A 21,852-nucleotide genomic window follows, 5' to 3' on the forward strand; every position below is an offset into this window, starting at 1 on the left:
TCCATACACATATGGCCGGTTAGCTCAGTTGGTTAGAGCGTGGTGCTAATAACGCCAATGTCGCGGGTTCGACCCCCGTATGGGCCAGTCTCATTTTGTAAAATATTAAATGTGTCCATAAGAGTTGGACAAAATTTGATTTACTGTTTCGTAGCTAAACGCTAAATTAGCAGTCTGAGTCAACTAAATCCGCTGTTTTACGCAGAATATAAAAAAAAATGGCAATTTTAGTTGACTCACACTGTTTGTTTAGCATTTAGCTACAAAATAACAAACCAAATCTTGTCCGACTCTTATGGACACATTTAATGTTTAACAAATTCTGACTGGCCCCTAGGGGGATAGAACCTGCGACCTTGGCAATATTAGCACCACACGCTAACCAGCTGAGCTAACTGGCCATAGTTTGCCTACATATACACCATGAATGTGGATTTTAACATTTGTGACTGAACTACTGGAACCCCCAATCTTAGCATGATTAGCAACACATGCTTACCGGCTAAAGTTAACAGGATTTTTAGGATTTGTCAGGATTAGGTTTGGGATAACACTACTCTTTCAAATCCACACACACAATATTTATTCCTTTTGGAGTCACGGTGGGTGCTGGTGCCTATCTCAGCTACAATTGGGCGGAAGGCGTCGTACACCCTGGACAAGTCGCCAACTCATCGCAGTCTTTCAAATCCACACACACAATATTTATTCTAAGTCAGGAAGTTTGAGTTTTTCGTTGACTCAGACTCCTTCGAGTTTGCATTTATTTATTAATAATTGTAATTGTCCTAATTAAATATAACGAAATCCACTGTTATACGCAGAATATAAAAAAAAAAAGAAATACACATGAGTAAAATGCAATGCAGCTAGTGGGTCAATGACGATGACCTCAGTACACAATATTTAATTGTAAGAAAGGAACTTGGGAATTTTAGTTGACTCAGACTGCTAACTTAGCATTTAGCTACGAAACAGCAAACCAAATTTTCTCCGACTCTTACGGACACATTCAATATTTAACTAGATCTGACTGGCCTGTACAGGGATCGAAACCGCAACCTTGGCGTTATTAGCACCACGCTCTAACCAACTGAGATAACCGGCCATATGTAAACTACTTTTACACCATGACTGTGGATTTGAACATTTTTGACTGAACTACTGGAACCCCCAATCTTAGCATGATTAGCAACACATGCTTACCGGCTAAAGTTAACAGGATTTTTAGGATTTGTCAGGATTAGGTTTGGGATAACACTACTCTTTCAAATCCATCCATCCATCCATCCATCCATTTTTTACCGCGTATTCCCTTTTCGGTTGCGGGTGGCGGTGGTGCCTATCTCAGCTACAATTGGGCGGAAGGCGTTGTACACCGTGGACAAGTCGCCACCTCATCGCAGTCTTTCAAATCCACACACACAATGTTTATTCTAAGTCAGGAAGTTGGAGTATTTCATTGACTCAGACTCCTTTGAATTTGCATTTATTTATTAATAATTGTAATTATCCTAATTAAATATAACGAAATCCGCTGATATACGCAGAATATGAAAAAAAAAAATGAAATACACATGAGTAAAATGCAATGCAGCTAGTGGGTCAATGACGATGACTTCAGTACACAATATTTGATTGTAAGTAAGGAACTTGGCAATTTTAGTTGACTCAGACTGCTAATTTAGCATTCAGCTACGAAACAACAAACCAAATATTCTCCGACTCTTATGGACGCATTTAATATTTAACAAAACTTGACTGGCCCGTACGGGGATCGAACCCGCGACCTTGGCGTTATTAGCACCACGCTCTAACCAACTGAGCTAACCGGCCACATTTCTCTCAGTATACAATATTTGATTGTAAGTAAGGAACTTGGCAATTTTAGTTGTCTCACACTGTTTATTTAGCATTTAGCTACAAAATAACAAACCAAATCTTGTCCGACTCTTATGGACACATTTAATGTTTAAAAAACTTTGACTGGCCTGTACAGGATTAGAACCTGCGATCTTGGCGATATATAAGCACCACGCTCTAACCAACTGAGTTAACCGGCCACATTTCTCTCGTATATACATCATAAATGTGGATTTTAACATTTGTGACTGAACTACTAGAACCCCCAATCTTAGCATGTTTAGCAACACATGCTTACTGGCTAAAGTTAACAGGATTTTTAGGATTTGTCAGGATTAGGTTTGGGATAACACTACTCTTTCAAATCCACACACACATTATTTATTCTATGTCAGGAAGTTTGAGTTTTTCGTTGACTCAGACTCCTTCGAATTTGCATTTATTTATTAATAATTGTAAATTTCTTAATTAAATACAACAAAATCCGCTGTTATACGCAGAATATTAAAAGAAAATGAATTACACATGAGTAAAATGCAATGCAGCTAGTGGGTCAATGACGATGACTTCAGTACAAAATATTTAATTGTAAGTAAGGAACTTGGCAATTTTAGTTGACTCAGACTGCTAATTTAGCATTTAGCTACAAAACATCAAACCAAATTTTGTCCGACTCTTATGGACACATTTAATATTTAACAAAATGAACCTGATCCGTGCGGGGATCGAACCCCCGACCTTGGCGTTACTAGCACAACGCTCTAACCAACTGAGGTAACCGACAATACGTTTGGTGCATATACAGCATGAATGTGTATTTTAACATTTATGACTGAACTACTGGAACCCCCAGTCTTAGCATGATTAGCAACACATGCTTACTGGCTAAAATTAACAGGATTTTTAGGATTTGTCAGGATTAGGTTTGGGATAACACTACTCTTTCAAATCCACACACACAATATTTATTCTAAGTCAGAAAGTTTAAGTTTTTCGTTGACTCAGACTCCTTCGAATTTGCATTTATTTATTAATAATTGTAAATTTCTTAATTAAATATAACGAAATCCGCTGTTATACGCAGAATAAATAAAAAAATGAAATACACATGAGTAAAACGCAATGCAGCTAGTGGGTCAATGACGATGACGTCAGTACACAATATATTTAATTGTAAGTAAAGAACTTGGCAATTTTAGTTGACCCAGACTGCTAATTTAGCATTTAGCTACGAAACAACAAACCAAATCTTATCCAACTCTTACGGACACATTTACTATTTAACAAAATTTGCCTGGCACGTATGGGGGTCAAACCCACGACCTTGGCGTTATTAGCATCACGCTCTAACCAACTGAGCTAACCGGCCATGTGGAAAAGGAATTGACACCATGACTGTGGAGTTTAACATTTGTGACTGAACTACTGGAACCCCCAATCTTAGCATGATTAGCAACACATGCTTACTGGCCAAAGTTAACAGGATTTTTAAGATTTGTCAGGATTAGGTTTGGGATAACACTACTCTTTCAAATCCATCAATCCATCCATCCATCCATTTTTTACCGCTTATTCCCTTTTGGGTTGCGGAGGGCGCTGGTGCCTATCTCAGCTACAATTGGGCGGAAGGCGTTGTACACCCTGGACAAGTCGCCAACTCATCGCAGTCTTTCAAATCCACACACACAATATTTATTCTAAGTCAGGAAGTTTGAGTTTTTCGTTGACTCAGACTCCTTCGAATTTGCATTTATTTATTAATAATTGTAATTATCCTAATTAAATATAACAAAATCCGCTGTTACCACTTATTCCCTTTTGGGGTCGCGGGAATAAGCGGTAGAAAATGGATGGATGGATGGAAATCTGCTGTTATACGCAGAATAAAAAAAAAAAAGAAATACACATGAGTAAAATGCAATGCAGCTAGTGGGTCAATGACGATGACTTCAGTACACAATATTTGATTGTAAGTAAGGAACTTGGCAATTTTAGTTGACTCAGACTGCTAATTTAGCATTTAGCTACGAAAAAACAAACCAAATCTTGTCCGACTCTTATGGACACATTTAATATTTAACAAAAGTTGACTGGCCCGTATGGGGATCGAACCCACGACCTTGGCGTTATTAGCACCACGCTCTAGCCAACTGAGCTAACCGGCCATATGTACACCTAGTTAGACCATGAATGTTGATTTCAACATTCGTGACTGCACTACTGGAACCCCCAGTCTTGGCATGATTAGTAACACATGCTTACTGGCTAAAATTAACAGGATTTTTAGGATTTGTCAGGATTATGTTTGGGATAACATTGCTCTTTCAAATCCACACACACAATATTTATTCTAAGACAGGAAGTTTGAGTTTTTCGTTGACTCGGACTCCTTCAACTTTGCATTTATTTATTAATAATTGTAATTTTCTTAATTAGCAACACATGGTTACTGGCTAAAATTAACAGGAAGTTTTAGGATTTGTCAGGATTAGGTTTGGGATAACACTACTCCTTCAAATCCACACACACAATATTTATTCTAAGTCAGGAAGTTTGAGTTTTTCGTTGACTCAGACTCCTTCGATTAACATGTGTTGCTAATCATGCTAAGTTTGGGGGTTCCAGTAGTTCAGTCACACATGTTCAAATCCATATTCATGGTGTGTGTTTGAGACACATATGGCCGGTTAGCTCAGTTGGTTAGAGCGTGGTGCTAATAACGCCAAGGTCGCGGGTCCGATCCACGTACGGGCCAGTCTCATTTTGTTAAATATTGAATGTGTCCATAAGAGTTGGACAAAATTTGATTCGCTGTTTCGTAGCTAAATGCTAATTAGCAGTCTGAGTCAACTAAATCTGGTGTTTTACGCAAAATATAAAAAATGAAAAATACACATGAGTAAAATGCAATGCAGCTAGTGGGTCAATGACGATGACTTCCGTACAAAATATTTAATTGTAAGTAATGAACTTGGCAATTTTAGTTGACTCACACTGTTTATTTAGCTACAAAATAACTAACCAAACCTTGTCCGACTCTTACGGACACATTTAATGTTTAACAAACTTTGACTGGCCTGTACAGGAATAGAACCTGCGACCATGGCGATATTAGCACCACGCGCTAACCAACTGAGCTAACTGGCCATACTTTCCGTACATATACACCATGAATATGACTGAACTACTAGAACCCCTAATCTTAGCATGATTAGCAACACATGCTTACCGGCTAAAGTTAACAGGACTTTTAAGATTTGTCAGGATTAGGTTTGGGATAACACTACTCTTTCAAATCCACACACACAATATTTATTCTATGTCAGGAAGGATGAGTTTTTCGTTGACTCGGACTCCTTCCAATTTGCATTTATTTATAATAATTGTAATTTTCTTAATTAAAAAGAACAAAATCCGCTGTTATACGCAGAATATTAAAAGAAAATGAATTACACATGAGTAAAATGCAATGCAGCTAGTGGGTCAATGACGATGACTTCAGTACAAAATATTTAATTGGAAGTAAGGAACTTGGCAATTTTAGTTGACTCAGACTGCTAATTTAGCATTCAGCTACGAAACAACAAACCAAATCTTGTCCGACTCTTATGGACACATTTAATATTGAACAAAACTCGACTGGCCCGTACGGGGATCGAACCCGCGACCTTGGCGTTATTAGCACCACGCTCTAGCCAACTGAGCTAACCGGCCACATTTCTCACATATATACATCATGAATTTGGATTTTAACATTTGTGACTGAACTACTGGAACCCCCAATCTTAGCATGATTAGCAACACATGCTTACTGGCCAAAGTTAACAGGATTTTTAAGATTTGTCAGGATTAGGTTTGGGATAACACTACTCTTTCAAATCCATCAATCCATCCATCCATCCATTTTTTACCGCTTATTCCCTTTTGGGTTGCGGAGGGCGCTGGTGCCTATCTCAGCTACAATTGGGCGGAAGGCGTTGTACACCCTGGACAAGTCGCCAACTCATCGCAGTCTTTCAAATCCACACACACAATATTTATTCTAAGTCAGGAAGTTTGAGTTTTTCGTTGACTCAGACTCCTTCGAATTTGCATTTATTTATTAATAATTGTAATTATCCTAATTAAATATAACAAAATCCGCTGTTACCACTTATTCCCTTTTGGGGTCGCGGGAATAAGCGGTAGAAAATGGATGGATGGATGGAAATCTGCTGTTATACGCAGAATAAAAAAAAAAAAGAAATACACATGAGTAAAATGCAATGCAGCTAGTGGGTCAATGACGATGACTTCAGTACACAATATTTGATTGTAAGTAAGGAACTTGGCAATTTTAGTTGACTCAGACTGCTAATTTAGCATTTAGCTACGAAAAAACAAACCAAATCTTGTCCGACTCTTATGGACACATTTAATATTTAACAAAAGTTGACTGGCCCGTATGGGGATCGAACCCACGACCTTGGCGTTATTAGCACCACGCTCTAGCCAACTGAGCTAACCGGCCATATGTACACCTAGTTAGACCATGAATGTTGATTTCAACATTCGTGACTGCACTACTGGAACCCCCAGTCTTGGCATGATTAGTAACACATGCTTACTGGCTAAAATTAACAGGATTTTTAGGATTTGTCAGGATTATGTTTGGGATAACATTGCTCTTTCAAATCCACACACACAATATTTATTCTAAGACAGGAAGTTTGAGTTTTTCGTTGACTCGGACTCCTTCAACTTTGCATTTATTTATTAATAATTGTAATTTTCTTAATTAGCAACACATGGTTACTGGCTAAAATTAACAGGAAGTTTTAGGATTTGTCAGGATTAGGTTTGGGATAACACTACTCCTTCAAATCCACACACACAATATTTATTCTAAGTCAGGAAGTTTGAGTTTTTCGTTGACTCAGACTCCTTCGATTAACATGTGTTGCTAATCATGCTAAGTTTGGGGGTTCCAGTAGTTCAGTCACACATGTTCAAATCCATATTCATGGTGTGTGTTTGAGACACATATGGCCGGTTAGCTCAGTTGGTTAGAGCGTGGTGCTAATAACGCCAAGGTCGCGGGTCCGATCCACGTACGGGCCAGTCTCATTTTGTTGAATATTGAATGTGTCCATAAGAGTTGGACAAAATTTGATTCGCTGTTTCGTAGCTAAATGCTAATTAGCAGTCTGAGTCAACTAAATCTGGTGTTTTACGCAAAATATAAAAAATGAAAAATACACATGAGTAAAATGCAATGCAGCTAGTGGGTCAATGACGATGACTTCCGTACAAAATATTTAATTGTAAGTAATGAACTTGGCAATTTTAGTTGACTTACACTGTTTATTTAGCTACAAAATAACTAACCAAACCTTGTCCGACTCTTACGGACACATTTAATGTTTAACAAACTTTGACTGGCCTGTACAGGAATAGAACCTGCGACCATGGCGATATTAGCACCACGCGCTAACCAACTGAGCTAACTGGCCATACTTTCCGTACATATACACCATGAATATGACTGAACTACTAGAACCCCTAATCTTAGCATGATTAGCAACACATGCTTACCGGCTAAAGTTAACAGGACTTTTAAGATTTGTCAGGATTATGTTTGGGATAACACTACTCTTTCAAATCCACACACACAATATTTATTCTATGTCAGGAAGGATGAGTTTTTCGTTGACTCGGACTCCTTCCAATTTGCATTTATTTATAATAATTGTAATTTTCTTAATTAAAAAAAACAAAATCCGCTGTTATACGCAGAATATTAAAAGAAAATGAATTACACATGAGTAAAATGCAATGCAGCTAGTGGGTCAATGACGATGACTTCAGTACAAAATATTTAATTGGAAGTAAGGAACTTGGCAATTTTAGTTGACTCAGACTGCTAATTTAGCATTCAGCTACGAAACAACAAACCAAATCTTGTCCGACTCTTATGGACACATTTAATATTGAACAAAACTCGACTGGCCCGTACGGGGATCGAACCCGCGACCTTGGCGTTATTAGCACCACGCTCTAGCCAACTGAGCTAACCGGCCACATTTCTCCCATATATACATCATGAATTTGGATTTTAACATTTGTGACTGAACTACTGGAACCCCCAGTCTTAGCATGATTAGCAACACATGCTTACCGGCTAAAGTTAACAGAATTTTTAGGATTTGTCAGGATTAGGTTTGGGATAACACTACTCTTTCAAATCCACACACACAATATTTATTCTAAGTCAGGAAGTTTGAGTTTTTCGTTGACTCAGACTCCTTCAAATTTGCATTTATTTATTAATAATTGTAATTATGCTAATTAAATATAACAAAATCCGCTGTTACCACTTTTTCCCTTTTGGGGTCGCGGGAATAAGCGGTAGAAAATGGATGGATGGATGGAAATCTGCTGTTATACGCAGAATAAAAAAAAAAAAGAAATACACATTAGTAAAATGCAATGCAGCTAGTGGGTCAATGACGATGACTTCAGTACACAATATTTGTAAGTAAGGAACTTGGCAATTTTAGTTGACTCAGACTGATAATTTAGCATTTATCTACGAAACAACAAACCAAATCTTGTCCAACTCTTATGGACACATTTAATATTTAACAAAATTTGACTGGCCCGTACGGGGATCGAACCCGCGACCTTGGCGATATTAGCACCACGCTCTAAACAAATGAGCTAACCGGCCACATGTCTCTCATAAATACAACATGAATGTGGATTTTAACATGTGTGACTGAACTACTGGAACCCCCAATCTTAGCATGATTAGCAACACATGCTTACTGGCTAATGTTAACAGGATTTTTAGGATTTGTCAGGATTAGGTTTGGGATAACACTACTCTTTCAAATCCACACACACAACATTTATTCTAAGTCAGGAAGTTTGAGTTTTTCGTTGACTCAGACTCCTTCGAATTTGCATTTATTTATTAATAATTGTAAATTTCTTAATTAAATATAACGAAATCCGCTGTTATACGCAGAATATTAAAAAAAAATTAAATACACATGAGTAAAATGCAATGCAGCTAGTGGGTCAATGACGATGACTTCAGTACACAATATTTAATTGTAAGTAAAGAACCTGGTAATTTTAGTTGACTCAGACTGCTAATTTAGCATTTAGCTCCGAAACAACAAACCAAATCTTATCCGACTCTTATGGACACATTTAATATTTAACAAAATTTGCCTGGCCCGTACAGGGATCGAACCCGCGACCTTGGCGTTATTAGCACCACGCTCTAACCAACTGAGCTAACCAGCCACATTTCTCTCAGTACACAATATTTGATTGTAAGTAAGGAACTTGGCAATTTTAGTTGACTCACACTGTTTATTTAGCATTTAGCTACAAAATAACAAACCAAATCTTGTCCGACTCTTATGGACACATTTAATGTTTAAAAAACTTTGACTGGCCTGTACAGGATTAGAACCTGCGACCTTGGCGATATTAGCACAACGCTCTAACCAACTGAGCTAACCGGCCACATTTCTCTCGTATGTACATCATGAATGTGGATTTTAACATTTGTGACTGAACTACTAGAACCCCCAATCTTAGCATGTTTAGCAACACATGCTTACTGGCTAAAGTTAACAGGATTTTTAGGATTTGTCAGGATTAGGTTTGGGATAACACTACTCTTTCAAATCCACACACACATTATTTATTCTAAGTCAGGAAGTTTGAGTTTTTCGTTGACTCAGACTCCTTCGAATTTGCATTTATTTATTAATAATTGTAAATTTCTTAATTAAATACAACGAAATCCGCTGTTATATGCAGAATAAAAAAAAAATGAAATACACATGAGTAAAATGCAATGCAGCTAGTGGGTCAATGACGATGACGTCAGTACACAATATTTAATTGTAAGTAAAGAACTTGGCAATTTTAGTTGACTCAGACTGCTAATTTAGCATTTAGCTACGAAAAAACAAACCAAATCTTGTCCGACTCTTATGGACACATTTAATATTTAACAAAAGTTGACTGGCCCGTATGGGGATCGAACCCACGACCTTGGCGTTATTAGCACCACGCTCTAGCCAACTGAGCTAACCGGCCATATGTACACCTAGTTAGACCATGAATGTTGATTTCAACATTCGTGACTGCACTACTGGAACCCCCAGTCTTAGCATGATTAGCAACACATGCTTACTGGCTAAAATTAACAGGATTTTTAGGATTTGTCAGGATTAGGTTTGGGATAACATTACTCTTTCAAATCCACACACACAATATTTATTCTAAGACAGGAAGTTTGAGTTTTTCGTTGACTCGGACTCCTTCAACTTTGCATTTATTTATTAATAATTGTAATTTTCTTAATTAGCAACACATGGTTACTGGCTAAAATTAACAGGAAGTTTTAGGATTTGTCAGGATTAGGTTTGGGATAACACTACTCCTTCAAATCCACACACACAATATTTATTCTAAGTCAGGAAGTTTGAGTTTTTCGTTGACTCAGACTCCTTCGATTAACATGTGTTGCTAATCATGCTAAGTTTGGGGGTTCCAGTAGTTCAGTCACACATGTTCAAATCCATATTCATGGTGTGTGTTTGTGACACATACGGCCGGTTAGCTCAGTTGGTTAGAGCGTGGTGCTAATAACGCCAAGGTCGCGGGTCCGATCCACGTACGGGCCAGTCTCGTTTTGTTAAATATTAAATGTGTCCATAAGAGTTGGACAAAATTTGATTCGCTGTTTCGTAGCCAAATGCTAATTAGCAGTCTGAGTCAACTAAATCTGGTGTTTTACGCAAAATATAAAAAATGAAAAATAAACATGAGTAAAATGCAATGCAGCTAGTGGGTCAATGACGATGACTTCCGTACAAAATATTTAATGGTAAGTAATGAACTTGGCAATTTTAGTTGACTCACACTGTTTATTTAGCTACAAAATAACTAACCAAACCTTGTCCGACTCTTACGGACACATTTAATGTTTAACAAACTTTGACTGGCCTGTACAGGAATAGAACCTGCGACCATGGCGATATTAGCACCACGCGCTAACCAACTGAGCTAACTGGCAATACTTTCCATTACATATACACCATGAATATGACTGAACTACTAGAACCCCTAATCTTAGCATGATTAGCAACACATGCTTACCGGCTAAAGTTAACAGGACTTTTAAGATTTGTCAGGATTAGGTTTGGGATAACACTACTCTTTCAAATCCACACACACAATATTTATTCTATGTCAGGAAGGATGAGTTTTTCGTTGACTCGGACTCCTTCCAATTTGCATTTATTTATAATAATTGTCCATCCATCCATCCATTTTCTACCGCTTATACCCTTTTGGGGTCGCGGGGGGCGCTGGCGCCTATCTCAGCTACAATCGGGCGGAAGGCGGGGTACACCCTGGACAAGTCGCCACCTCATCGCAGGGCCAACACAGATAGACAAACAACATTCACACTCACATTCACACACTAGGGCCAATTTAGTGTTGCCAATCAACCTATCCCCAGGTGCATGTCTTTGGAAGTGGGAGGAAGCCGGAGTACCCGGAGGGAACCCACGCATTCACGGGGAGAACATGCAAACTCCACACAGAAAGATCCCGAGCCTGGATTTGAACCCAGGACTGCAGGAACTTCGTATTGTGAGGCAGACGCACTAACCCCTCTCCCACCGTGAAGCCCTATAATAATTGTAATTTTCTTAATTAAAAAAAACAAAATCCGCTGTTATACGCAGAATATTAAAAGAAAATGAATTACACATGAGTAAAATGCAATGCAGCTAGTGGGTCAATGACGATGACTTCAGTACAAAATATTTAATTGGAAGTAAGGAACTTGGCAATTTTAGTTGACTCAGACTGCTAATTTAGCATTCAGCTACGAAACAACAAACCAAATCTTGTCCGACTCTTATGGACACATTTAATATTGAACAAAACTCGACTGGCCCGTACGGGGATCGAACCCGCGACCTTGGCGTTATTAGCACCACACTCTAGCCAACTGAGCTAACCGGCCACATTTCTCTCATATATACATCATGAATTTGGATTTTAACATTTGTGACTGAACTACTGGAACCCCCAATCTTAGCATGATTAGCAACACATGCTTACCGGCTAAAGTTAACAGAATTTTTAGGATTTGTCAGGATTAGGTTTGGGATAACACTACTCTTTCAAATCCACACACACAATATTTATTCTAAGTCAGGAAGTTTGAGTTTTTCGTTGACTCAGACTCCTTCGAATATGCATTTATTTATTAATAATTGTAATTATCCTAATTAAATATAACAAAATCCGCTGATTTACGCAGAATATTAAAAGAAAATGAATTACACATGAGTAAAATGCAATGCAGCTAGTGGGTCAATGACGATGACTTCAGTACACAATATTTGATTGTAAGTAAGGAACTTGGCAATTTTAGTTGACTCAGACTGCTAATTTAGCATTCAGCTACGAAACAACAAACCAAATCTTGTCCGAAAATTATGGACACATTTAATATTTAACAAAATTTGACTGGCCCGTACGGGGACCGAACCCGCGACCTTGGCGTTATTAGCCCCACGCTCTAACCAACTGAGCTAACCGGCCACATTTCTCGCATATATACATCATGAATATGGATTTTAACATTTGTGACTGAACTACTGGAACCCCCAATCTTAGCATGATTAGCAACACATGCTTACCGGCTAAAGTTAACAGAATTTTTAGGATTTGTCAGGATTAGGTTTGGGATAACACTACTCTTTCAAATCCACACACACAATATTTATTCTAAGTCAGGAAGTTTGAGTTTTTCGTTGACTCAGACTCCTTCGAATATGCATTTATTTATTAATAATTGTAATTATCCTAATTAAATATAACAAAATCCGCTGATTTACGCAGAATATTAAAAGAAAATGAATTACACATGAGTAAAATGCAATGCAGCTAGTGGGTCAATGACGATGACTTCAGTACACAATATTTGATTGTAAGTAAGGAACTTGGCAATTTTAGTTGACTCAGACTGCTAATTTAGCATTCAGCTACGAAACAACAAACCAAATCTTGTCCGAAAATTATGGACACATTTAATATTTAACAAAATTTGACTGGCCCGTACGGGGACCGAACCCGCGACCTTGGCGTTATTAGCCCCACGCTCTAACCAACTGAGCTAACCGGCCACATTTCTCGCATATATACATCATGAATATGGATTTTAACATTTGTGACTGAACTACTGGAACCCCCAATCTTAGCATGATTAGCAACACATGCTTACCGGCTAAAGTTAACAGGATTTTTAGGATTTGTCAGGATTAGGTTTGGGATAACACTACTCTTTCAAATCCACACACACAATATTTATTCTAAGTCAGGAAGTTTAAGTTTTTCGTTGACTCAGACTCCTTCGAATTTGCATTTATTTATTAATAATTGTAAATTTCTTAATTAAATATAACGAAATCCGCTGTTATACGCAGAATTAATAAAAAAATGAAATACACATGAGTAAAACGCAATGCAGCTAGTGGGTCAATGACGATGACGTCAGTACACTATATATTTAATTGTAAGTAAAGAACTTGGCAATTTTAGTTGACCCAGACTGCTAATTTAGCATTTAGCTACGAAACAACAAACCAAATATTATCCAACTCTTACGGACACATTTACTATTTAACAAAATTTGCCTGGCCCGTATGGGGGTCGAACCCACGACCTTGGCGTTATTAGCAACACGCTCTAACCAACTGAGCTAACCGGCCATGTGGAAAAGGTATTGACATCATGACTGTGGATTTTAACATTTGTGACTGAACTACTGGAACCCCCAATCTTAGCATGATTAGCAACACATGCTTACCGGCCAAAGTTAACAGGATTTTTAAGATTTGTCAGGATTAGGTTTGGGATAACACTACTCTTTCAAATCCATCAATCCATCCATCCATCCATTTTTTACCGCTTATTCCCTTTTGGGTTGCGGAGGGCGCTGGTGCCTATCTCAGCTACAATTGGGCGGAAGGCGTTGTACACCCTGGACAAGTCGCCAACTCATCGCAGTCTTTCAAATCCACACACACAATATTTATTCTAAGTCAGGAAGTTTGAGTTTTTCGTTGACTCAGACTCCTTCGAATTTGCATTTATTTATTAATAATTGTAATTATCCTAATTAAATATAACAAAATCCGCTGTTACCACTTATTCCCTTTTGGGGTCGCGGGAATAAGCGGTAGAAAAATGGATGGATGGATGGAAATCTGCTGTTATACGCAGAATAAAAAAAAAAAGAAATACACATGAGTAAAATGCAATGCAGCTAGTGGGTCAATGACGATGACTTCAGTACACAATATTTAATTGCAAGTAAGTAACTTGGGAATTTTAGTTGACTTGGACTGCTAATTTAGCATTTAGCTACGAAACAACTAACCAAATCTTGTCCGACTCTTATGAACACATTTGATATTTAACAAAATTTTTCTGGCCCGCACGGGGATCGAACCCACAACCTTGACATTATTAGCACCATGCTCTAACCAACTGAGCTAACTGGCCATATGTTAACCACTTTTACACCATGAGTGTGGATTTGAACATTTGCGACTGAACTACTGGAACCCCAAATCTTAGCATGATTAGCAACACATGCTTACCGGCTAAAGTTAACAGGATTTTTAGGATTTGTCAGGATTAGGTTTGGGATAACACTCCTCTTTCAAATACATCCATCCATCCATCCATTTCCTACCACTTATTCCTTTTAGGGTCACGGGGGGTGCTGTTGCCTATCTCAGCTACAATTGGGCGGAAGGCGTTGTATACCCTGGACAAGTCGCCACCGCAGTCTTTCAAATCCACACACACAATATTTATTCTAAGTCAGGAAGTTTGAGTTTTTTGTTGACTCAGACTCCTTTGAATTTGCATTTATTTATTAATAATTGTAATTATCTTAATTGAATATAACGAAATCCGCTGTTATATGCAGAATATAAAGAAAATATTTAAATGCACATGAGGTAAATGCAATGCAGCTAGTGGGTCAATGAAGATGACCTCAGTACACAATATTTAATTGTAAGTAAGGAACTTGCCAATTTTAGTTGACTAAGACTGCTAATTTAGCATTTAGCTACGAAACAGCAAACAGATTCTTCTCTGACACTTACGGAAATATTTAATATTTAACAAAGCTGGCCGGCCCATGCGGGGACCGAACCCACGACCGTGGCGTTATTAGTACCACACTCGAACTGAGCTGACCAGCCATATGTTCATAGAATATACACCATTAATGTGGATTTTAACATTTGTGACTGAACTACTGGAACCCCCAATCTTAGCATGATTAGCAACACATGCTAACCGACTACAGTTAACAGGATTTTTAGGATTTGTCAGGATTAGCTTTGGGATAACACTACTCTTTCAAATCCACACACACAATATTTATTCTAAGTCAGGAAGTTTGAGTTTTTCGTTGACTCAGACGCCTTCCAATTTGTATTTATTTATTAATAATTGTAATTTTCTTAATAAATATAACGAAATCCGCTGTTACACTCAGAATATTAAAAAAAATGAAATACACATGAGTAAAATGCATTGCAGCTAGTGAGACAATGATGATGACTTCAGTACACAATATTTAATTGTAAGAAAGGAACTTGGCAATTTTAGTTGACTCAGACTGCTAATTTAGCATTTAGTTACGAAACAACAAAGCAAATCTTGTCCGACTTTTATGGACACATTTAATATTTAACAAAACTTGACTGGCCCGTACGGAAATTGAAACCGCGACCTTGGCGTTATTAGCACCACGCTCTAGCCAACTGAGCTAACCGGCCATATATGAAGTGCATCTACACCATGACTGTGGATTTTAACATTTGTGACTGAACTACTGGAACCCCCAATCTTAGCATGATTAGCAACACATGCTTACCGGCTAAAGTTAACAGAATTTTTAGGATTTGTCAGGATTAGGTTTGGGATAACACTACTCTTTCAAATCCACACACACAATATTTATTCTAAGTCAGGAAGTTTGAGTTTTTCGTTGACTCAGACTCCTTCGAATATGCATTTATTTATTAATAATTGTAATTATCTTAATTAAATATAACGAAATCCACTGTTATACGCAGAATATAAAAAAAAATGAAATACACATGAGTAAAATGCAAGGCAGCTAGTGGGTCAATGAGGATGACTTCAGTACACAATATTTAATTGTAAGTAAGGAACTTGCCAATTTAAGTTGACTCAGACTGCTAATTTAGCATTTAGCTACGAAACAGCAAACAGATTCTTCTCTGACATTTACGGAAATATTTAATATTTAACAAAGCTGCCCGGCCCATGGGGAGATCTAACCCACGACCGTGGTATTAATAGTACCACACACTAACGAACTGAGCTAACCAGCCATATGTTCACAAAATATACACCATGAATGTGGATTTGAACATTTGTGACTGACCTACTGGAACCCCCAATCTTAGCATGATTAGCAACACATGCTAACCGACTACAGTTAACAGGATTTTTAGCATTTGTCAGGATTAGGTTTGGGATAACACTACTCTTTCAAATCCATCCATCCATCCATCCATCCATTTCCTACCACTTATTCCTTTTTGGGTTACGGGGGGTGCTGTTGCCTATCTCAGCTAAAATTGGGCGGAAGGCGTTGTACACCCTGGACAAGTCGCCACCTCATCGCAGTCTTTCAAATCCACACACACAATATTTATTCTAAGTCGGGTAGTTTGAGTTTTTTGTTGACTCAGACTCCTTTGAATTTGCATTTATTTATTAATAATTGTAATTATCCTAATTGAATATAACGAAATCCGCGGTTATATGCAGAATATAAAAAAAATATTTAAATGCACATGAGGTAAATGCAATGCAGCTAGTGGGTCAATGAGGATGACTTCAGTACACAATATTTAATTGTAAGTAAGGAACTTGCCAATTTAAGTTGACTCAGACTGCTAATTTAGCATTTAGCTACGAAACAGCAAACAGATTCTTCTCTGACATTTACGGAAATATTTAATATTTAACAAAGCTGCCCGGCCCATGGGGAGATCTAACCCACGACCGTGGTATTAATAGTACCACACACTAACGAACTGAGCTAACCAGCCATATGTTCACAAAATATACACCATGAATGTGGATTTGAACATTTGTGACTGACCTACTGGAACCCCCAATCTTAGCATGATTAGCAACACATGCTAACCGACTACAGTTAACAGGATTTTTAGCATTTGTCAGGATTAGGTTTGGGATAACACTACTCTTCCAAATCCACACACACAATATTTATTCTAAGTCAGGAAGTTTGAGTTTTTCGTTGACTCAGACTCCTTCCAATTTGCATTTATTTATTAATAATTGTAATTTTCTTAAATAAATATGACGAAATCTGCTGTTACACTCAGAATATTAAAAAAAATGAAATACACATGAGTAAAATGCAATGCAGCTAGTGGGACAATGATGATGACTTCAGTACACAATATATTTGATTGTAAGTAAAGAACTTGGCAATTTTAGTTGACTCAGACTGCTAATTTAGCATTTAATTACGAAACAACAAATCAAATCTTGTCCGACTTTTATGGACACATTTAATATTTAACAAAATTTGACTGGCCCGTACGGGGATCGAACCCGCGACCTTGGCGTTATTAGCACCACGCTCTAACCAACTGAGCTAACCGGCCATATGTGAAATGCATTTACACCATGACTGTGAATGTGAACATTCGTGACTGAACTACTGGAACCCCCAATTTTAGCATGATTAGCAACACATGCTTACCGGCTAAAGTTAACAGGATTTTTAAGATTTGTCAGGATTAGGTTTGGGATAACACTACTCTTTCAAATCCATCCATCCATCCATTTTTTACCGCTTATTCCCTTTTGGGTTGCGGGGGGCGCTGGTGCCTATCTCAGCTACAATTGGGCGGAAGGCGTTGTACACCCTGGACAAGTCACCACCTCATCGCAGTCTTTCAAATCCACACACACAATATTTATTCTAAGTCAGGAAGTTTGAGTTTTTCGTTGACTCAGACTCTTTCGAATTTGCATTTATTTATTAATAATAAATGGAAAAACTGAGTTTGTTGTTTTTTTTTATTGCTATTGGTTTTGTACTTTCTCACAATATATAGAAATATATTTAATTTATTGTTAGTATTACTAATATATTTACTGGTTGTTTATTCTAATTCATATCTGTTGATATTTTCAATTATATTTAAAGGTGAGTAAAACAATTAGTAGTGTTTTCTAATTAATGAATAATCCTGTTATTCATCGGGATTTTAATATCAAACCAAATAATTGATGTTATTATTTTTGCAATACCCGTCCTGCCCTATGATTAAAATACTTTTTTATGACGTTTTACGGACGGTATTTTTATTTTTTTTTTACAGTTCCCGTACAGTTAAGGATTTTAGAATACTTAAAACATTAACTATGCTGTTGCTGAAGGTTTTTTGATCGGGAAAGTTTAAGTCTGGAACCGATCATTTCTATTTACATTATTTCCTTTTAGGAACTTCTGTTTTGTTTAATCAGCCGTTTTACTGCCGTGTTACAGACTCCGTTTGGAAACAATTGGACGTAAATAAACACATACAATTTTGTTTTGTGTAAATAACTAATTTACAACGTATATATCCGCAGCTTATAGTAAGGAGCGGCTAATATATGGAAAAATATTTTTCACCTCTAAAATTCAGTGGGTGCGGCTTATATACTAGTTTGGAAAATACGTTATTAGCTGTCACTAGCCGCCTTTGCAATGGAGTAAGTTAGTGGCTGATTGTCATTTACCTACTACTGGTACTTATTGGAGAAACAGATATCTTATTTTTATTGTACCATACTATACCAGATGAAGCAAAAAGGGGAACTGGAAGGCCAATGCAGCTGTTTAAGTGCTTCCAGTCTTTTAAAGTGTTCATTCATTACTACCATCTGACTATCATGTGGCACATGTGTGCTCTTGACTTATGTAGTAGTACAGTAGTCTTAGTAGAAGTAGTAGTAGTAGGGGGTGAAGTACAGAGCTGGGAGTAGAACAAATGATTTGTGCATACATTAAATCAAGTCCGTTTTGACAGTGCTGGCTAACTGCTAACATCTGCTAGCGACAAGCCAGCCATGCAGCTCGGAGGACTTCATTCCAACACTTATAACTTTATAGAACTGAATTCATGCACAGTAGGTCACTTTTGTTTCATATACTTGAAAGTTGGAGCCTTTTTGTTTGTATTATTAGATTCATTGGCCGTCCTAAAATCTGTTTATTCGGAGAATTTAATTACCTTTTTGGCTGTAACATATTTTAAAACTTTTTTTCTGCTGACATTTTTAGACCCCTAATCTAACTGAATTGCATCCACCGAGGGAGTTAGGAAATATTAGCACTTGTCAACAGTTTGTCCGCATGTTCCTCATGACAGGACGCATGAAAACCTGTAAGGAACCTATGATTTAAAAATAAGGCGGTCTTTGTGGAAGTAGAATTGTCTCACATCACCTTATTTATCTCATATGCATATATTAATAAATATACAGATACAAATAGAAATGTGATATACAAATAAATAAATAATTTGTATTAATAAACGCATATTTGTAAATATGTTTTTTGAGATTTGAAAATATACATCAATTAAATGTATACATATTAAATAGTGACAGACAAAAACATCAACAATTTGTATAAATGTACGTGTATATTTAAATATATTTTTGAGATATGAATATATATATATATATATATATATATATATATATATATATATATATATATATATATATATATATATATATATATATATATATATATATATATATATATGCTTGATTTTGTCCACAGTACTATAGTAGTATTTTTTTCTATTTCACAGTAATATGCCGTAAAGAACAATGTAAAATGTATTGTAATTTTTATTAATTTTAAGAGTAATTTTCTGTAAAATTAAGTATTTTTATTTAATTTTATTTAGACAAAAACATGTTCGGAAAGTATGATAATATATTCTAATATTTGTTGCAGTATTGGATACTATAAAAGTTTAAAAGGAATGCAATTTTGAGCAGTACATTTCTTTTTCTTCTGTCAAATAAAAAAATTCCATTACATTAAGTGAGAAAATATTAAGTACTTTATTGACACATATCATTTCCAGGTGTTTGCGAGCCAGATCTGGCCTCCGGGCCTTGAGTTTGACACCTGTGGTCTAAGAAGAGCATCAACATCTGCATTTGTATATAATATGGCATTTCTCTACATCACAATAACTGACCATCTACTAAATGTGATGCAGTTTTATATCAGTTTATGGATTTAAAACATTGTAAGGTTTCCAGAAATATTGTGGACATTTAAATAAAAACAATTCTGGGCTCCTTCACGTAGCTCATAGTAGTATGAGAAGGTGTGAGCTGCTGCCTGCTTTTATTTACCGATATAAGTCTTGACTTCAAGCCCTGGCCGAGTCATACCAAACACTATAAAAATTGGACCCATTACCTCCCTGCTTTGCACTTAGCATCGAGGGTTGGAATCGGGGGTTAAATCACCACAATGATTTCTGAGCGTGGCCACCGCTGCTGCTCACTGCTCCACTCACCTCCCGGGGGGTGGAACAAGGGGATGGGTCAAATGCAGAGAGTAATTTCACCACACCTAGTGTGTGTCTGACTATCAGTGGTACTTTAACTTAAGACTTCTATTTGTAAAGTTATTTACTCAAAGTTTGGACTTTTGTTGGATATATTTTCTGTCCGTCCATCTTTGTCACGTTATTTGATTGAATGATGGAGCACAAAACTGGTGGCACACCTCTAATGAGCCCACGCTCCGAGTGTTGTGGGCGGAGGCTAGTCGAGTGACTCGCTACGGTAGTGAAAACAAACAAACGGGACCTGTAAGACACCAGGAAAGAAAGACAAAAACTGGATTTCCTGGCAAAATTTGACTTTTTTTGACAGGAGACGTACTGTAGTGGACCATCACTGCAAGAAGGAGTGAAAGGGTGGGTCGAGCAGATTGAAACAAATCCCCTGTCAGAGATCAAAACAAATTTGGGAAGAATTATTGACAATGAGAGTATTTTTTTACTCTTAAATGAAATAAATAAATCAAAAATTGGTCTCATGCAGGGAGCTTGCGCAGTGTTTATTATTTACATCTATCTACTTGACTAATTATTTATTGTTTATAATATCAAAATGTATGTGTAGATGTTGTAGTTGTAAAATACTATTACAAAAGACCCCAAAAACTTAAAAAAAAAAAAAGTGGAATAAAAGAGCAAGCAGGTGAAATGTAACAAGAAAAGGTTGCAATGTTGATTTTTATTTATTCCACAATGGGGAAAGGACATTGTTGCAGTGCAGGATTTTACATACAGAAACAGAACTGAAACGTAAAATGAAACAAAATTAGTAATAAATATTACATATTTCACTAATATGTATAAATAGAAGATACAATAAAATAAATAACAAAGCTTCTTTACAGCTGTCATTACTCAAAAAATAATTGTAAGAATGTGGACTTTGGTGCAGCTTACTGCGAGGATTTCGCAGCTTGCTGGAGGATGGTTTTCCCAGAATGCAAACAAACTGGACCGGACATGGCCTGAGGGAAAATACATGATTATAATTTTATTTCAAAAGGCTACAAACAAAAGGCGCTCACAGTGGACGTACAAAACTTATTGCAGGGAACAAAACTAACACAAAGGCAGACCTCTGAACATGAAACATAAACACTTACATGACGAGAACTATGGCATGGACCGAACAAACACAAGAGATCCAACATGGGCAGAGCAAGAGATGAATAATGTCATTAGAGTGATGTTGCCAGGTTGACTACCTGGCAATTATAGGCTTAAA

General features: G+C 37.0%; 1 protein-coding gene, 19 non-coding genes and 1 pseudogene across 20 annotated transcripts in view; 6 read left to right on the forward strand and 15 right to left on the reverse strand.

Moving 5' to 3' along the window:
• The window catches only part of LOC133544461 (suppressor of tumorigenicity 14 protein homolog), a 480,364-nt pseudogene that overhangs the window by 287,886 nt on the left and 170,626 nt on the right, over positions 1–21,852 (forward strand).
• The window catches only part of LOC133544042 (semaphorin-3G-like), a 169,445-nt gene that overhangs the window by 45,537 nt on the left and 102,056 nt on the right, over positions 1–21,852 (forward strand). The window lies entirely within an intron of this gene.
• On the forward strand, positions 14–87 carry trnai-aau (transfer RNA isoleucine (anticodon AAU)). Its single transcript has one exon. It is a non-coding gene; the product is annotated as a tRNA-Ile (tRNA).
• Positions 1,763–1,836, reverse strand: trnai-aau (transfer RNA isoleucine (anticodon AAU)). Its single transcript has one exon. It is a non-coding gene; the product is annotated as a tRNA-Ile (tRNA).
• trnai-aau (transfer RNA isoleucine (anticodon AAU)) lies at positions 3,955–4,028 on the reverse strand. The gene has a single exon. It is a non-coding gene; the product is annotated as a tRNA-Ile (tRNA).
• Positions 4,545–4,618, forward strand: trnai-aau (transfer RNA isoleucine (anticodon AAU)). The gene has a single exon. It is a non-coding gene; the product is annotated as a tRNA-Ile (tRNA).
• trnai-aau (transfer RNA isoleucine (anticodon AAU)) lies at positions 5,504–5,577 on the reverse strand. The gene has a single exon. It is a non-coding gene; the product is annotated as a tRNA-Ile (tRNA).
• On the reverse strand, positions 6,300–6,373 carry trnai-aau (transfer RNA isoleucine (anticodon AAU)). Its single transcript has one exon. It is a non-coding gene; the product is annotated as a tRNA-Ile (tRNA).
• On the forward strand, positions 6,890–6,963 carry trnai-aau (transfer RNA isoleucine (anticodon AAU)). The gene has a single exon. It is a non-coding gene; the product is annotated as a tRNA-Ile (tRNA).
• trnai-aau (transfer RNA isoleucine (anticodon AAU)) lies at positions 7,849–7,922 on the reverse strand. The gene has a single exon. It is a non-coding gene; the product is annotated as a tRNA-Ile (tRNA).
• trnai-aau (transfer RNA isoleucine (anticodon AAU)) lies at positions 8,499–8,572 on the reverse strand. The gene has a single exon. It is a non-coding gene; the product is annotated as a tRNA-Ile (tRNA).
• Positions 9,083–9,156, reverse strand: trnai-aau (transfer RNA isoleucine (anticodon AAU)). Its single transcript has one exon. It is a non-coding gene; the product is annotated as a tRNA-Ile (tRNA).
• trnai-aau (transfer RNA isoleucine (anticodon AAU)) lies at positions 9,308–9,381 on the reverse strand. The gene has a single exon. It is a non-coding gene; the product is annotated as a tRNA-Ile (tRNA).
• On the reverse strand, positions 9,890–9,963 carry trnai-aau (transfer RNA isoleucine (anticodon AAU)). Its single transcript has one exon. It is a non-coding gene; the product is annotated as a tRNA-Ile (tRNA).
• trnai-aau (transfer RNA isoleucine (anticodon AAU)) lies at positions 10,480–10,553 on the forward strand. Its single transcript has one exon. It is a non-coding gene; the product is annotated as a tRNA-Ile (tRNA).
• Positions 11,835–11,908, reverse strand: trnai-aau (transfer RNA isoleucine (anticodon AAU)). The gene has a single exon. It is a non-coding gene; the product is annotated as a tRNA-Ile (tRNA).
• trnai-aau (transfer RNA isoleucine (anticodon AAU)) lies at positions 12,419–12,492 on the reverse strand. The gene has a single exon. It is a non-coding gene; the product is annotated as a tRNA-Ile (tRNA).
• On the reverse strand, positions 13,003–13,076 carry trnai-aau (transfer RNA isoleucine (anticodon AAU)). Its single transcript has one exon. It is a non-coding gene; the product is annotated as a tRNA-Ile (tRNA).
• trnai-aau (transfer RNA isoleucine (anticodon AAU)) lies at positions 13,588–13,661 on the reverse strand. The gene has a single exon. It is a non-coding gene; the product is annotated as a tRNA-Ile (tRNA).
• trnai-aau (transfer RNA isoleucine (anticodon AAU)) lies at positions 15,679–15,752 on the reverse strand. Its single transcript has one exon. It is a non-coding gene; the product is annotated as a tRNA-Ile (tRNA).
• Positions 17,572–17,645, reverse strand: trnai-aau (transfer RNA isoleucine (anticodon AAU)). Its single transcript has one exon. It is a non-coding gene; the product is annotated as a tRNA-Ile (tRNA).

The sequence above is a fragment of the Nerophis ophidion genome, linkage group LG27 (genome assembly GCF_033978795.1).
Source record: "Nerophis ophidion isolate RoL-2023_Sa linkage group LG27, RoL_Noph_v1.0, whole genome shotgun sequence".
Lineage (NCBI taxonomy): Eukaryota > Metazoa > Chordata > Actinopteri > Syngnathiformes > Syngnathidae > Nerophis > Nerophis ophidion.